We start from the raw sequence: 16,503 nt of genomic DNA on the forward strand, positions 1-16,503 counted from the left end.
TGTTCATTTCCCACCGTTTACGGTTATGAAAGTTACCCAGATTCTTTGCAGGAAATAAGGAAAATGCATAAAAGCAAAAGTCACTGCAACCCACGAACGCAGGACACAGCACCGGGCGCCAAGGCTCCCGTCCTCTGTTCTCTGGAGCAGACTCCCTGCCTCGCCGTCGACGCCTCACGGTTTCACATCCTGCCCCGAAAGCAGGTGCTTCCAAACACCGAAGCGCGTTCCACGAGCCGGGATCCTCGGGACAAGCTGAGCTTGACGCTGAGTAAATCCCCGTTTCCCAATATGATGAATGTGTCTCCTGTAAACACTCTTAGACCCCAACATTTCCATCTCCAGCCCGTTTCCTTCAGAGGGGTTTTCACCCAGAGGATGACTGGGGCCGTTGGAAGATATTTCTCTTCGTAAGGAAAAGCGGCATCTTTTCAACTTGCAGTTTTTGCTTATAAGTGAGCTTAAACAGTTTTTCCAAATGTTTGTTGACATTTTTATTTTTTGTCACTTTCATTTTAGTCCCTTGGGAAGGAGCCACTATTCCCAGAAAGCAAACAAGCAGAATTAAAACATCCCCTGGACCCTGAGCGGACGGCTGCCCCTGCAGGGGAAGCAGCACCGTGAGGCGCGATGAGGTCGCAGGGGCCTTGGTCACAGTCTCCACGGGATGGGGCTGAGCCGTCCCCCGCCCCCCGTCCCCGCGTCCCTCCCCCACCTGCACAGAGGACCCGGCACAGAGAAGAGCCTCCTGCTGGAAGGGCTCTCTCTCATCCCTGAAACCAAACGCCACCCGAGGTCGCCATCAAGCCGGTCACGGGACAGAGGGTCGGGACCTGCTACTTCTAGAAATTCACACTAAAGCTCTGTCTGCCTTGAGAGGTAAGTCATGCAGCCCTTCTGATGAACAGAGAGCTGGTTTACTACTTTTCAGCGGGAAACTGGGGGTGAAGAGCCGCCACCCCTACTCTCAGAGAAGCTGGGAGCAGGGGCCACGGCCGGGAGCCCGGTCCAGTCCGAGGGCGCGAGCGGCCGGCCAGCCCATTAGCCAGTGCAGGGAAACCTCTCCAGACGGCTGGGGCTGTTCCTCGGGCCACCACGTGGGCCCTCCTCCGCGCCTGGCGGCATCCACGCTCCACGGGGGGAGGACAAACCGAACTCTGCCCAGAGGTTGACCCCACCCTCGCCGCCCTAGAGCCACAGCCCTGGTAGCCCCCACCCGTGTCCCCGCTCCTCCGCCACGAGGCCCCGGGGGGCCCCTGAGCCGGAGGGGCAGATGCAGACCCTCCCCAGAAGCAGGGGGACTCCACCGCCCGCCCGCCTGGCCCTGCTCCTTACAGGGTCCACCTGGGGCCGTCCTTCCGGAGGGTTCGTCCCATCTCAGCCGCTCCTGGACAGGAGGTCCCCAGGGTGCTCACGCCCAGGGGCCCGCCCTGCACCCCACACCGGGCCCAGCATCTCTGAATCCCGGAGGCTTCCTCCCCCAGGACGGGGAAGGGGCGCGGAGGGGCGGGGGACGGAGGGGAGCGGCTGACATCAGGACAGAAGGAAGCCCAGCATTTCCCACGCGAAGCGCCGTGCTCTTCCCTGAGCGCGTGCACCTAGCGCCTGCCGTGGCACGGCGCACACGCACACACGCGTGCACGCACACACGCACACGCACGGGCTGGCTGCCCCGGGCCCTCACCTTGTCCGAGGGGGGCGTGACCAGCCTCCCAGCCCCCCTCGGAAGCACGAAAATCCTAGATGACTTGGCTGTTTCGTAACCAGGGCAGGAGCTCCGCCCCACGCGTGTAACCGCCGTGGGCGTTCTGTTCTCTGGTGGCAGATGCGAGCAGGCCAGCCACAGATGGAAGTGTTGTGAGAACAGTGGGGACTCCTTGTAATTAGGGCCGGGCCTTGTTATTCCTCAGCAAAGAAAAGCCCCGAAGCCAGCATGGGAGCACGAAGCTTGCCTCCCTGCCAAGGCCTTCAGACGCCCCAGAGCCACGGCGCTCGAACGGTAATTAAAGACCAGGCAGACTGAGGCACCCACCCTAGATGTCGTGAGGATGAATGTGTACGAGGGAACTGTTAGCAAGGGCGCGAGGCTGAAAATTTGCCCAGGAAAAAGGCCAACAAGCAGGCATTTCTGCCTGAAACACAGCACGCTTTTATAAGCAATGGTCTTGCTGTGTGTTGGGGGGAGATGGAGCAGAGTTTTTAAAAGGCAAGTGCGGGAAGAACGTGCATGATGAATAGCAGTCCGCCGTCCGAAGGAAGGAGGGAGCGTCGTGAGCGAGGACCACGGACGGATGGGGTCTGCGGCGAGGCCACCGGCAGGTCTGACCTTGGCGCCTGACAGCCGGCCACCTGGGTGGACGCGGGGAGACCAGCTTAGGCCCTGATAGCAGCATGTACGGGCAGGCAAGGGTCACAGCGCTGAAGGAGGCTGGATTTTAGGTATTTGCTTGCCTGCTTTTTAGTTAGGAAGCTCTAACCACCACCCCAGCGAGAAGAGGCGGCTGACGGGCCAGGGCAGCATGGGGGGCGGGGAGGCAGGCCTGCTCCGCGCTTGGGCCGGACGGGGACGGCCACCCTCCTTCTGAGGGACGGAGGAAAGTGCGGTCACGGGCGGCTGGGATGTCACTGCTCGGCGTCTGGGTTCATTTTTGTCGCACCCATTCTGCTAAGCCTTTTCCGAGCGTCTCCTGCACCGCTTTTATCATTACTCGCAGGAAATCCTCCCGCGCAGCTCCTCTGATTCACTCATCATCATCTGAGGAAGGAGCCTACCTCCGGTACAGGCCCTCAGGGGCCTGCTGCCTGCTACCACTTCGTCCAGAAAGGCTCTTCGCTCTGTCCGGGTTCGTGCGTGAGTGCCGGGGACGCGGGGTGGGCCGTAGCTTCTCCCTGTGTCTCTCTGTCCCTTTCTCACCACTGTTCTGCAGAGCTTGCCGGTGGGGCGCAGTTGCGGGTTCCTGTTTGCGGAGGAGAAATTTAAAGCGCGTTTAAAGGCTGAGCCAGGACGGAAAAGCCCTGCGTGTCAACGTTCCGGCTCTTCCCATCCGCCCACCGCACGGCTACCGCAGAGCAAGGTTTCTCCAGCTGGGTCCAGTGCATCTTTCAGGCTGCAGTGCCCAGTGCACCTGGCACCGAGCGGGTGTGAACGAGGATTTACTGAGCTGGATGGGGGCGGCTGGCCTGTCCCGTGACGCTTGAGCCGCCGAGGGCTCTGCCCTATTCGCAAAGGCGAGGGAAGTATTTCTCTTCAGAGTGTCACTGATGCCAAGTAACTCGGGAGAAAGCAAGTCCCAATCAGCCAGACCCTTACTCAGTATTCTGTACAGCATTAAGCAATTCAAACAATTTAAGATGTTATTGCATCAAATTTGAGGCCGCTTTCGAGAAGCATGACACAAGTGAAACTGCATGTTAAATTCATAAGCACAAAACAGAGAGGCAGCAAGACCCTTGCATCCCACTGTAGGTTTAAATTAAATGATGAGCGACTCCTGAAGAAACCCTGCTGCGCTTCTGGGATCACGAGCATCTCATAATAACAAAAGCCATGTTGAGAAGTGTTGCACGAATCGCCCACTGAGGCACAGATTCTGAAGTTCACAGATAAAAAGCAGCAGAGCCGGGCCCACGGGCCTGGACCACAAGTGTGTCTGCTCGTTAGGACGAGAGGAGGACCCAGTCCCGGGAAGAGCCTCGCTCCTCAGATGCGTGGAGTTAAGAGAATTCGAACGTGTGAGCCGCCCACCCCCCAACCGCGGAGACAAGCTGGTTGCTTACACTTGGCAGGAATCCACCACAGGCCCCTGTCCTCAGAGTCTGCCCTAAAGCGATGCACACGTTTCAGAAGGACATCTGTCTCCTGTTCTTGAACCACAGGCATGAGGAGAAGGCCCAGGGCCTCCTGGACGACGCACTGAAGCAAACGATCTACCTTTTAGTAGGTGGTATCCCTGTATGGAGCTCAAAGTAAGATGAGGAAATGGAAGAAGAGAAATGCAGAGCAGGGGAGTGGGGGTGGAGGATGAAAGGGATGAACAAAGGGGCAATTCTGGGGAAGCTCAAAGGCCCGGCCTCCCGTGATGGGGGGCGTGTGATCCATCAAAGCAGGAGGATGGGGTGGACACAGGGGTGGGACAGCCGCCAGTGGCCTGGGGGTGGGGGGAGCAAAGATCATGGGCATCTGCGGGAACTACAAAGTGACCAGAACACGTGAAATGCTGCAAACGCTCCGGAGAAAGAAAAATCAGAGAACAGAAAGGCAGAAAGAGAAATGTTTTCAAGTAGCAGCTGAGTGAACGAGGAAAGGTGATTCAGGTGGGGAGAACCACTGACAGGGAGAGGGCTGGTTCCCCTCAGCACTCAGAGATGAAGGGTGACACACGTCAGAAACGGACATGAACAAGAAGAGACAGCAAAAAAGAAAGCCAAGAACAGGCAGATAAACAAACAAAAGAATGCAAGTGTCTGAAAGGCCGACAGACTCTTGAACGGAGCTCTGAGCACCTTGCATGCAAAAGGGACAGGTGGACAGACAGACAGACGGACAGAAAGTGGGTTCGTGTCACCAGGGTCCGGGGTTCTTTACGCGGAGGTGGAAGTGCTCTATCGCTGACTGTGACGGTTGTACAGCTCTGTGGGCATCCTAAAATCCACTGAATCGCACACCTGAAGGGCACGAATCGTGCGGTACCTGAATTCTTTCTCAATAAAGCTGTTACCAAAAAAAGAGGAGGGAATGTATCATCTTGTTTCAAAAAGGAGCCAATTCATGAAAATTATAGTTAAATACCCAGAAGAAAAGTACTAACTTGGAAAACATTGGTAAAGAATGTAATTAGACATGTACGTTCATAACACTATTCATTCCCTTCCTCACTTATACACTCACAGTAAACACCTTCCAAACACGTACATGGGTGCCAGGTCCCATCTATGCTAAGGACAAGGAAGCAAAAATAAAAATGTCCCTGCATAAGGGGATTACTATCTGCTAAGATAGAGAGAGAAATAAATGCATATGCAAACTTTCTATTTCTTCAAGAAAAGGATTTCATTCACAGCAAGGATTTTCCACTAATAACATACCAGTCAGTATTTACTAATATGCTACTATAGTCAAGAAAGTGGGTTAAGATATATCTAGAAAGCTGTTTTGGCAGAAGTATTTTTTAATAGTGGAAAACTGGAGAAAACATAGATGTCAAACAATAGAGTTTCAGTTACAGTATGGTACCAGCCACAAGAAGGAATCCTGTGCAATCATTTAAAATGATGTTGGAGCCTGGAAAACACTGAAGATGTTCATTTCCTGTTAAATCCAGTGAAAATCCAGGAGCTATTATGATGCTATTTTTGTATAGAAACAAACAAAAATATATTCTTACATTAAAAAAGTCCAAAATGTTTTGGTACCAAAATAGGTCCCAAATAGTAACAGTGGTAAAGTTTGAATGGTGGAGATGGGAAGTACGGGGATTTCTTATTTTCTCCTTTGTATTTTTCACAGAAGGTTTACTAATTTTCAACAATAAGCATGTATTATGTTCAAAAAAACATTTTGTAAATGTTTGCTCCTTTCCTAAAACAGAAGCTACACGAAAAATGCAAATGCATCAAACAGCAATGAATTTAATATTATTCAGAAAAAGCAACGGTGAGTCTACTGGGGCTGATGGTACCGTCTTTTGCAACCCTGTCCCTGGTTCCCGTCCTGTGGACCAGCAGCGAATTTATAAAATACCAGCAGTGCTGGATCCCCAGACACGTGGCTGCCAGAGGGTCTAACACCCGCAGCGTTAGCTCCTTACTGACGCTGCCTAACCGTGGTTTCAAAACTATCAGAAATACAGAGCAAAACATTCAGAAGTCCAGAAACAAAGCAATAAAAATAATAAAAGGGAATGAGACACACATAATGAAGGAAGTTAAGGGGCTTAGAGAGACGAGAAGAGTAGTTGAAAAGGAAGTTTGAGAATGGTCTGTCCCTCTCAAACACGCTGAACTATTTGCTTGGTTTTAGGGAGAGGAGTTGGCCCACGTGGAAGGATGCCCACGGTGCCCATCGCATCTGCGGGTGCCAGGCAGCCCTCGGGCGGAGGCTGGACTGCGTGTCCCCCCCAAGGGCCCCTGGGCCCGGAGTTCAAAGCTCCTCGGTTTGCAGACGTGCTCAGTCTCTCGTTTCAGCATTCCTACCACATTCTAGATTGTTACTGCTCTGTAAGCGCCTAAAATAATGATGATAATTGGTTTTGTTTGCTATGGCCCAGGTGTGTCCTAGCATTAACTCATTTAATTATCAAAACAGTGAAGGAGGTTCTACTGTTATTTCCATTTTATAGACAAGGAAAGTGACGCACAGAGAGGTAAGTGATTTGGCCAAAGATGCACTGAGGCTACTAAGTGATGGACCAAGATTTGCACCCTCTGCCAGTCAGTTCACACTGCACTGTTCCTAAAACAAAGTGCTGACGGTTAGTCCATCACGACAAAGTCAAAATTAAACAGACCACGCATGTTATCCTTTCTTTTTCATTTTTGGAAAATTGGTAGACTTACCAGTTCAGATGCCTAATGAGTTTTGTTTCTATCTCAGAAAGGCATTCAATTAAGTTTCCCAAAGAAAACAGAAAATGTGCGTTGCTAGAACAGTCTAGATGGGGGTAGAGTGTCCCTGGCACCACGATAAGGCAAGGTGATTGTCGTCGGCACCAAACAGAGGCACAGCTCAGTGGAGGCCCCGGCCCCTGGGCATCCTCCTCTTTGGAGAGTGCTGAGTCACCGCTTTTCCACCAGCTCAAGGTGAGGACAGAGCTAATACACTGTATGACAGGATTAAGCTTCTGAAACACCTGACAGGCTCACCAAAGAGGTTAGTAAAAACTAACAAACAAAATTTAATAGAAACAAATATACTGCACCTAGACTTTAAGGAACCAAATAGCTGAAAACCACAGATCAGGAGAAACCAAGAACAACTGCACCAGTAGAGACTGGGGAGATGGAGAGATTTTTGCGGACTGCAAACGCAGAGTTGACTGAGAACGTGACGTGGTGCCAGGAAAGGCTAGTGAGTGCTTCGGCTGGACGCACAGAGGTATGGTGTCTGGAGCGGGGAGGGGGATGGGCTCGTGCCACTCTGCACAGCACAACCACGGCACGAGCTCTGAAGGGGCAGCCGCGGTGGAGCTGGGGCTGGAAATTTCCTCCCGTGAAGGGTAAGGGGCCGGGGAATACTTAGCCTGAGAAATCATACATACCCATCCACACTCAGACCTATGCAGCCCAGAGGCTGGGCACTCGCTGTGGGTCAGAGTGCCGAGAGATTTCCATAAGCCGCCTTGTTTGCTCGTTTATTGTTTAGTGTTTCTAGAGTTGGAGGGCTTCTGTGTTAAAGGGATCCTCCACCTAGTTCTGCCTCAGCAGCTACAATATCCATCCCCAGGGGGCAAATGCCCCACCACCCAGGACGGATTCTGCTCAGCCTAGGACAGACTCTGTGCCGAAAACAAGGGACAGCCGGCGCCCAGAAGCCATCACGTTCTGGGGGAGAGGTGGCCTTTCAGGGACAGAGAGGTGGCCAGGCCTCTCCGGCTCTGATATTCAGTGAGTGTTTCTATGGAGAAAAAACCCTTCTTTCCAAGGTTTCGGTGTCCAGGCGCAAGCTGGAGAGGAGCATCTGCTTCGTGCAAATGCACGTGGTGAAACAGTCCCTCACAGAGGCCGTCAGGATCCACGACACACGCATCTGGCAGTGCGGCCCGCAAAGCAGGCCCTCCTGGTGACCGGCCGAGCATCTCCAGACCCTTCAAGTGCCCTTCCTCCGGGCTCTCGCGACCGCGCCCATTGGAGAGCCCCTCGCCTGCCCCTTTCCCGCAAGGGCCGCTTCCGCGTGTGGTTATGGAGGGAGCGGGGGTCGCTGCGCCTCTGGAGCCGCCCCTGTGTCGGGGGGTGAGCGCGAGCGCCTGTCGCATCGGTGGGCGCGGGGCGCAGAGCGGGGTCCGCGCCTCGTGCGCCCCCGAGAGTTCGCCCTGAGTGGACACGTCCCTGGACTCCCGGCTCCCGGCCGGACCGCCGCGCCTAGGGGTCCGCTCGCCCTAGGGACCCGCGGCCGGGCGCGAGGGGGCGCCGCGCCACAGCAGCCGGGCGGCTCGCCGGGGCCGGGCCGGGCCGGGGGCGGTGCGCGGGGCGGTGCCGGACTCCGCGGGCTGCGGGCTCCAGAGACGCCGCGCTCCTCCTGGAGGAGGCCGCCGGCCCGGCGAGCCGAGCGGCAGCCCGCGGAGTCGGGGGCCCCGAGGTGAAGCTGCGCGCGCGGTGGGGCCGGGGACCCACAGGGGAGGGCGCGAGGCTTCTGCGGTGAGGGCTCCGAGCCGGAGCGGGGACCGGAGACGCAGTAGGATCTACACCGGGGGGTCCCGAGGCCAGAGGGGAGACGCGGGGCGGGCGCGGCGGGGAGAGAGACCTACGCTGGAGTCTCCCGGGGCCGTAGCGGGGACAGGGGGTCTACACCGTGAGATCCTGGCGCGGGAGCGGGGGCGGGAGGGGCGCGGGGGTCTACACCCGAGCTTCTGGGCGGGCGCAGGGCAACGGGGGCGCAGGCACCTGTCCGGGAGCGGCGACAGTCCGGCGCGCGCGGTCTCTACTCGGTTGCGCAGGGGGCTGGGGTCAAGAAGATTGCGGGAGGGACATTTAAGCGCCCCTCCCCCACCCCACCCCCAGGCCACCGGAGCGGCGGGCGGGGCTGGGCTGGGAGCCGCCCCCGGCCCCCCGTCAGGCTCCAAGTCCCGCGCTGGGCCGGCGCCCGGCCGCAGGCGCGCGCGGGCTTCGCCAGCTTCGTGCGCTTTCATGGAGGTCCGGGCGGCCTTGGCCGGAGCCTGGTTCCAGCTGCCGCCCCGTCTGTCTGTGTCGGATCTGCAGGAGCCCAGGTGAGGGGACGGAGGGGTGGGACAAAGCGGCGTACGCGACCCGGAGCGGGGCTGTGACCTACGGGGAGATCGGGGTGGGGGCACCCGAGTGGGATGAACAGGGATCTCCCAGGCACCCTCCCTGGCTGGCTGTGGGCGCACCCGGCTCCGCGAAGAGGGCGCGGGACGTGGGCGAGTCCCCGGCGCGCGGGTGCCCTTTCCTCGCCCCTTCCTGGCACCCCTGCTGTGCAGAGGGGAACGTCGCCCCGTATACACAGCGGTGCGCGCAAGGGTAGCCTTACACACACACGCACACACGCACGCACGCACGCACGCACGGCCGCCTTCCCAGCCTTGCCTTCTCTGGCCCGGGCGCGGAGCCGGGGCGCGGACCTGAACCCAGGAGAGGGTCCACGAATTCTGCCAACTAGGAGCCAAAGCGCTCCCTGCGCCCTCCCCGTCCGAGCTGAGCCCAGGGGGCTCCCACGCTCGCTCTCTGAGCCCAGCCCGGGGTCCGGATAGTGGCTCCGGAAATGAGGGGGCGGGTGCTCAGGGGGTCCTGGGCTTCGGCAGCGATGACAAGGACGTCCAGAAGGGCGAGCCGGGGTCTCTCTGCGCCCCTAATGCTCTCCCAAGCCCCCGAGTCCCTGGGCACCCTGCCGTGTCCCTGCGCCCGCGCGGGTTTGCTCTCCAGGGGTTTCGGGTGACCGGTGGAGCCCCCTCCCAGCCCGCTGGTCCCAGCAGACTCGGTTTCTGATTTCCGACTCTCCGGGCAGGGCTCTGATCGGGGGCTGTGTCTCCTTTTGTCACCGTTTGTCACCTCATCCGAAACTCCAGGCCAGAGCTGGGTTAGGGCTGGGTGGACTCTACTCGGCCTTTGGAATTCCCTGCCTGGGCCTCCCCTTCTCCTCCCTCTCGCTGGGCTGCAAATATGCCAGTTTCCTGAGTCCTGTACTCAAGGCCAAGATTTGGAGCCAGTGGCAGTGACCCCACTGGGAGGTGGCCTCGCGGAGGCGGCGGCGGCAGCTGGTTTGCCCCCAGTCCCTGCCCGGGGCAGCTGCCGAGGGGGGTCAGTTAGTAGAACCCCCAAGGTCTCCCTGTCCACCAGGGGTGAGAGCACAGAGACCCTCCGTCTCTGCAGCGACCTCCAGGGCGATCTCACAACCCAGGCAGTTTAAGCAGAAGAGGGCGCCTTCCTTCCCCCACCCCTAATCTCTAGATGGTGCGGTGTATACAGCAGGCCTCCCGAGGCTTCACTACATCTATGATTCCCAGTTAGTCAGTGGATGGACTCGTTCTGGCTTCCCTTAAACTGAATGCGGGGGGAGCATTGTGGCTCATTTGGGGCTGGAATCCCCTTGCTGCGGATCCCCGTTGCTTACCAGCCACACACACACTAAGGATTACACGGTATTGCCAACGAAAGGCTAGTATATCTGCACCTTCAATGGGGACAGGTTAGGAGAAAACTCCCAGATCCCTTCCAAGGCCAGTGCCAAAGTGTCCTGATCCTTTTCATCTTACAATTTGTGTATTTCCACTTTGCAAAAGTTTTTTTTTTGAATACCTTGAGATTTCCATAATTTAAGAAAAAAATTGGATGTTTTTGTAGGCATGGGAGAAAAGGAGGGACACGAGTTCTTGCCTGGCACCGAGGCCTGCGCACACCAGATGCTCAGAAAATATGTGCTGGTTGATTCATTGTTTGAGTTTAATTAAGAGTTTCTAGCCAGGGTGTGGCTGGGAGCCGCCCTATCGTCATCACAGGTGTATGTGCGATGATTAGCAGGTCGTGTGGAACACATGGGTTGGTAGGAAATGATAACATGTTGGGTTTGGCCCTGGCCAAAGCAGGTGGGGCCTGTGTCCCTGGAGGATTTGACAGCCAGGGGTGCGGGCAGCCCCCCTCCTACCCCAGCTCTCCCTGCACGTTGCAGCTGAAAGGGGGTCCGCTTGGGCGTTGAAGGGACAGCCGTGTCTCTGTCACCTCCCAGCGGCTCTCCTGAGAGCTCCAGCGCTTCTCAGCCGAAGCAGACGAGACAGGGGCCCGCTCCCGCTCGGCGTCGCGCCTGTGGGCACCTGCCAGGTTCGGACGGTTACTCGGTGCCCCGTGCCATTAACGCACCCAAGCAGGACCGGTGCGCGTCGCTGTGAGGCCAGACACTCGCGTACTGGGCCTCCTCGGTTGGGAGCCGGTGGGCAAATGTTTCAGCTGCTGCTGTTTTAGCTTTTCTGATCCCTCCCGTGTCAGACGAGAAGGCTGGACTGAACCATGCCAGCTCTCTGACTTTCGGGGGAAAACTCGTTTCTGTGAAACGGAGCCGGGCATACATTCACGCAAAATCAAAGTCCTAACACTTTAATTTGATGGTCTGTTTAGAAAGAAGACAAATTGAAATGTCACATATAAATAGTACAGGAGACATTACGTTGTTTTTTAAATTAATGAAGCTAAGACGCAAGAGGAGACCACGCGCACCAAGGGGCAGACGGTGCCCTGGGCCCCCGACGCCCTGCGCTGCTGCCTAGGGGCTCCGGCTGGGCCACGGCGCTCTGCCCCCGCCTCACCCACCCGGCACCTGCTCTGGCCCCCACCCCCCGCCTCCCTCCTCCCTCCTCACCCACCCAGCACCTGCTCTGTGCCCCCCCACCCCCACCCCGCCTCCCTCCTCCCTCCTCACCCACCCGACACCTGCTCTGTGCCCCCACCACCCCCACCCCTCCTCCCTCCTCACCCACCCGGCACCTGCTCTGTGCCCCCCCCATCCCCACCCCTCCTCCCTAGACAAGCCTCCTGGGGAGGCAGCAGATAAGCCCGGGTGGCGGCAGAGCCAGAGCCCTGGGCTGCAGTTCCCAGAATTTAATGACCTTCCTGGATATTTTTAACCTTCTCAGATATTTAAACGATGGAGTTTAAACCTTAGATTAGACTTGGGAAGTGTTGGGCACGTGAAAATCGAGGCTAGGATTATGGGGCCCAGCGGAGCCTCAGAAACCCTCAGGCTGACCTGAACGTTGGGTTTTTTACTACATTCTAGCTGGAAGAGGCAGATTTATTTTTGCAAAGGATTAGCCTTTTCCGGTGGGAAAGGCTGTGGTCTCCGTGTTCGTGACTCAGTCCTCAGCGGCCGGCAGCCACCCGGCCCCAACGGGACTCAGGGAGCGGGTGTGTGGACGGAGGGTCTGCCCCCGGCTGGCGTGGCTTCCGGGGCCTCTGCACTCCCAGCCGGGGGTCTCCACATGCACCCTCACCCCTCCCGTCCCCAGAGGGTGCCTGCCTCCATCCGGGGTTCTGTCCGGGGGTTGGCATGGGGCCTGGGATTCGGAGCCTCAGCCGGAGTCCAGGTGATTCCCATCACTGGGACGGTGGGAAGCTGGTGTGTGGGTTGTGGCTGGCGTCTTTGTAGCAGAAGTGGAACAGAAAGTACCGGCATGTCACGTATTATGGGTGCAGCTCTCTGTGTTCTGGGTCACGGCGTTAAACGGGTTCAAAATAACGGAAAGGCCCTGCCCAGAACGTGTGTCTAGAAGCCGGAGCTCCCCGCTGAGTTCAGCGTAGCCGGGCAGCCGAGAGCGGCCAGGCTCACAGCAGAGCGCGGGGCTGCCCACTGGGGTGGGGCCGGCCTGGGGGGGGGCGGGGCGCTGGCTCAGGCCCCGCCCCTTGCCAAGCGGGCACCTGCCGGACTCCCTGCTCCCGGAGTCCCACCCCCAGTGCGGGTCAAACTCAAGGGTGCCTCCGCCGGCCCCTGGGGCAGAGTCCCCGTGCGCTGTCTGAGCCCCCGACCTCCAGGCCAAGCAGATTTCAGATCGTCTCCCTGAACACACAGCGGCCAAACCGGGTCTGGTAACAGCCAGGAAGAGGGTTCCCTTCCTTTCCGTGGGTCGAGGAGGCGTGTAGATTAACATGGGAAAAAGTGCATGACAAGTTTGAAATCCGAATGCTTTATGTAACATCATAGCAATTAATGCAATGGAGCGTAACGCTTCGGTGAAATAAAACGCATTAAAAATTAATGCCCGTTATGTAGATTAGCTACTTAGTCATGGGAAGGGAACAGTCTTGCTTCTCGGCCTCAGATGTTTGATTGTGGTGCTGTAATGTTGTGAGGCCCCTCTGTGGACAATTTAGCTAGTTCACAGTTACTTCAAGAAAATGACCGCTTCTGACTGTGAACAAATTTTCTTGATTCTTTTTTCCACCAAAAGAAAAAAAAAAAAGACATCTTTTAGATGAGGAAAGATAGGAAATACGTATCGTTGGCTTCTTGAACACTCACCAAATTGGAAGTAGAAAAATTCTGGAGTCTCAAGAAAATGAAGAGGTGTGCAGGGCAACAAGCACGATGAACAGGGTGGATGTTTATCTCCCGGAATCGTGACGTGTTGTTTTAACAAGAAACCTACAACTGGGGGGCGGAGGCTTGGCGAGTAAGAGGCTTCCGAGCGGCTGCCACTCCCGGGAAACACCTGCCGGCCGGCTGGGGGCCATGACGCACCTGAGCCCACACCTGGTCCCTGGGGAGGGGGGCACCCGGTGCGTCCCCCGGAGCAGAGCTGCAGGCAGACAGGCCACTGGGAGGGAGAGGGGCCCGCTCTGCTCAGCGGCGTCATGGGTGGGTCACGTCTGGGCTGACGCCCTTTTATGTGAAGAGATTATTTCACACCGAAGGAAAGGCGACCAAAAAGAAGCCCGCTCCGAGCCCGAGGAGCAAGTGGAAAGGTGGTGCCTCATGTTTCCAGATACAACAAATGCAACTAAAAATACCTGCTATTGCTTTTCCTTCACCATGAAAGAAGTACATTTTTATCATAGAGGAACTGGAAACATAGATTAAAAAGAAGCGTAAGTTTAGGCAAAAGCTTGTGTAATTCCACTCCTAGAGGGAACGGCTACTGATTTGTCAGGGTATGTCCTTCTTTCAGGGTTTATACACAGAATTACCACCCACATTCCCATGTCCACACACTCTCATACAAGCGTTTGGGATCATTTTATGTCTTCATGTTTTCACTTGTTAAATTGAATGTTTTTGGGTGGATTTGTCAAAATGTGTTTGTGTTTCCTTCTATTGTTGGCCATGTGGGTTGTTTCTCATTTCTCATGTTCTATAATAGACATCTTTATCTTCAAAAAGCATTTCATTTGGTCACAGCGCATGAGCTCTCAGGCTTTTGATACATGACGCCAAATGGTTTCTCGGGAAAGTTGTGCCAAAGTTCCCTGCACGTCCCCTTGACTCTCATCACATCTTGAATCTTAATCTCTACGTTTCCAAAGCCAAGGTCTTTCTGTCGGAAGGTACCACGGGGTCGTTACAAAACACTCGTGCAGGAGAAAGCGTGAATCAGGACGTGTGCTGCCACCGAGCTGGCCGGCTCCTGGGCTCTCTGTCACGCATGTCCCTGCATGTCCTGCACCGGGAGACGCCTGGTTTCCTGCATGTGTTTTCAGGGATCGTTGCTGCCTCGGTTGTCCCGTCTGTGTCCCAGGAAGGCTGAGCTGCTTCCCCCACTGCTTTTCACTCCTGTCCTCTGTTTCTCTGTGGCGGCCTCGCTTCTCCCATTTTTGGCGTGTGCTTCTCCCCGGGCCACCGTTTGCCCGCGCTGTTTGCATTTCCCTCCAGCCCTGCAGTGGGCCACCAGCCGTGTGAGCACCAGCCCTCGGGCGCCCACCCGCTGGCCTTGGCCACATGTCTGTGCCGCAGGGCCCAGCACGCATTAGGTCAGCAGACGTCTCTGAGTGGTCACAGCGAGCTGGGTTCTGTGCTAAGCATCAGAAAGTATATCTTGAGCCTCTAAAATCTGGAGTCCAGTTGTGGAGGAGGAGATGTATACAGATACAGAAGGATGGACGCAGCTACACACACATGCACATCCATACACACGTGTACACACCCACATATACACCTACACGCATGCACATCAACACACGTATACATGTATACACACATACATACCCACCCACATGTGTACACACATTCACACACACACACGCATGCACAAGCCTGGCGGGCAGGGGAGACCCTCAGAGAAGTCGCCGGGCAACGCCCCGTGAGCCACACGGCCTGGAGAACTGGAGCGGCGCCCAGGGGTGGGGGGTCTGAGCTGGGGGCCCGTGTGCGCTCGTCTTGCTCGCAGACCTCTTCTTGGTGTCAGTACGTGGGGGGAATGTAGGCGACTTTGAGACGTGTCCCCACAGAGCGGTGTGCGGCCGTCTTCAGGCCACGCACCTGCCCTGGGGCTCCCCCGTCCCCCTCCACTCCGCCCCCAGTGCAGGGAGGCTGCCGCGAGGCCCTTTGTCCGCGCTCGGTGCTCAGTCGGCCTCTCGCTACACCTGCCCTGCAGCCCATGTGGCCCTCGGGCCTGGCACGGGCTCCTCCCCTCCCACCGCCGCGGCCCCGGGGGACAGGAATTATTCTGTCCCCACACACACAACGCACCGCCTAACTCGGCCTGGACAAGAAGGACCCCAGGATCGGACGTCTGTTGGCGCCGTCCACGGCTGCGGGGAGGAGGCCTTGGCGCGCGGCTCTCCCACCACCCCGGCCTGTGAAGGGACGTCCCGCTGTGCCTTTGGCGGTGAGACCAGAATAAGGGCTTACGAGCCTCATTTCAGGCAGGTGGAGGCCATGTTAATGGAGAACAAACAGGGCAGTGGTGGAAAACTGCCATTGGCTCAGGGCCAGAATTAGAAGTTACCGACTTGAGTCTTGCAGCATTTTCTTTCTTCACCCTCCCCATGGGTCTAGGCTCCGTGTAGAGTCTCAGGGCTGAACTCCCTCATCTTTTTTCATGTTTAAATATTAGAATTAGCCCCAAACCTGGGCCACCTGAGACTCCCAGGTGTTGAGCTGGAAAGAACTCGGGAAGACTCACCGTAAGGACAAGGAAGCTGACCTGCCCGCGACCGGTCACGGCCCTGGGCTCAGACCTTGACCTCGGCGCGGCGCCTGGGGTCTGCAGGCAGGGGGCGGCCGTTCTCTGCTCGCTCTCCCCCAACAGCGGGGCCTCCGGGGCGGTGTTTTGAGAGGTCTGTGCCCCCCGGGGCTTGTCTGTCCTCACCGTCCACGTGACTCCTGCGTCTCGGGGCTCCGTCTGCCTGGGGGTGTCGTCACCCAGATGTCCTCTCGCTGGGGGGACAAGCCCTGCCGCCAGAGGTCCTTGGGCGGGTCGTTTGCTCCGTTGGATGATGAGAAACGTCTGAGTGATGAGCTCAAGGCCACACAGCTCCCGAGTGAGGGGCCAAGGCTCACATTTTCTGACTCACAATCCTTTCCAGCCTCCGTGGTTGTGAGGCCCCAGACCCGGGCTGGAGTCTGCGCTTGAGAGCCTGATGTGCGGCCCCCAGCCCCACGCAGACACCCCGGCACACGGGCACCTGACGGGGCATCCCTGCCACCCCTCCCTCACAGCAGGGCGGGCACTCGGACCCACTGATGACACCTCCAGATGGCACCTCTAGGCGTCCCAGCCTAGAACAGAAGGCTTCACTTCTCCTAGGCACTGTTAACAGGAGTCTCGCCGAATGCCTGCCGACTTGGGGCCCAGCCTCCCTGCCTCCGTGATTCACTGCTGTGGTTTCCAACCCCTCCTCCTGCATCAT

The 16,503-nt window shown here is 57.2% G+C and overlaps 1 protein-coding gene and 1 long non-coding RNA gene across 4 annotated transcripts in view; both read left to right on the plus strand.

The window, feature by feature from the left end:
* Positions 1-372: 372 nt before the first annotated feature.
* Positions 373-2,143, plus strand: LOC132347451 (uncharacterized). Its single transcript, XR_009497197.1, has 3 exons — positions 373-410; positions 520-879; positions 1,911-2,143. It is a non-coding gene; the product is annotated as an uncharacterized LOC132347451 (long non-coding RNA).
* A 6,096-nt stretch (positions 2,144-8,239) lies between these two features.
* The window catches only part of KCNG2 (potassium voltage-gated channel modifier subfamily G member 2), a 79,586-nt gene continuing 71,322 nt past the window's right edge, over positions 8,240-16,503 (plus strand). For 2 of the 3 annotated variants that reach the window (XM_059895015.1, XM_059895018.1), the window contains exons 1-2: positions 8,245-8,293; positions 8,716-8,921. The gene's annotated coding sequence lies outside the window, so the exon portion shown is untranslated. Of the gene's footprint in view, positions 8,294-8,715; positions 8,922-16,503 lie in introns of all 3 variants that reach the window. The other variant, XM_059895016.1, reaches the window with a different exon arrangement.

Source organism: Balaenoptera ricei, chromosome 14, assembly GCF_028023285.1.
Source record: "Balaenoptera ricei isolate mBalRic1 chromosome 14, mBalRic1.hap2, whole genome shotgun sequence".
Taxonomy (NCBI): domain Eukaryota; kingdom Metazoa; phylum Chordata; class Mammalia; order Artiodactyla; family Balaenopteridae; genus Balaenoptera; species Balaenoptera ricei.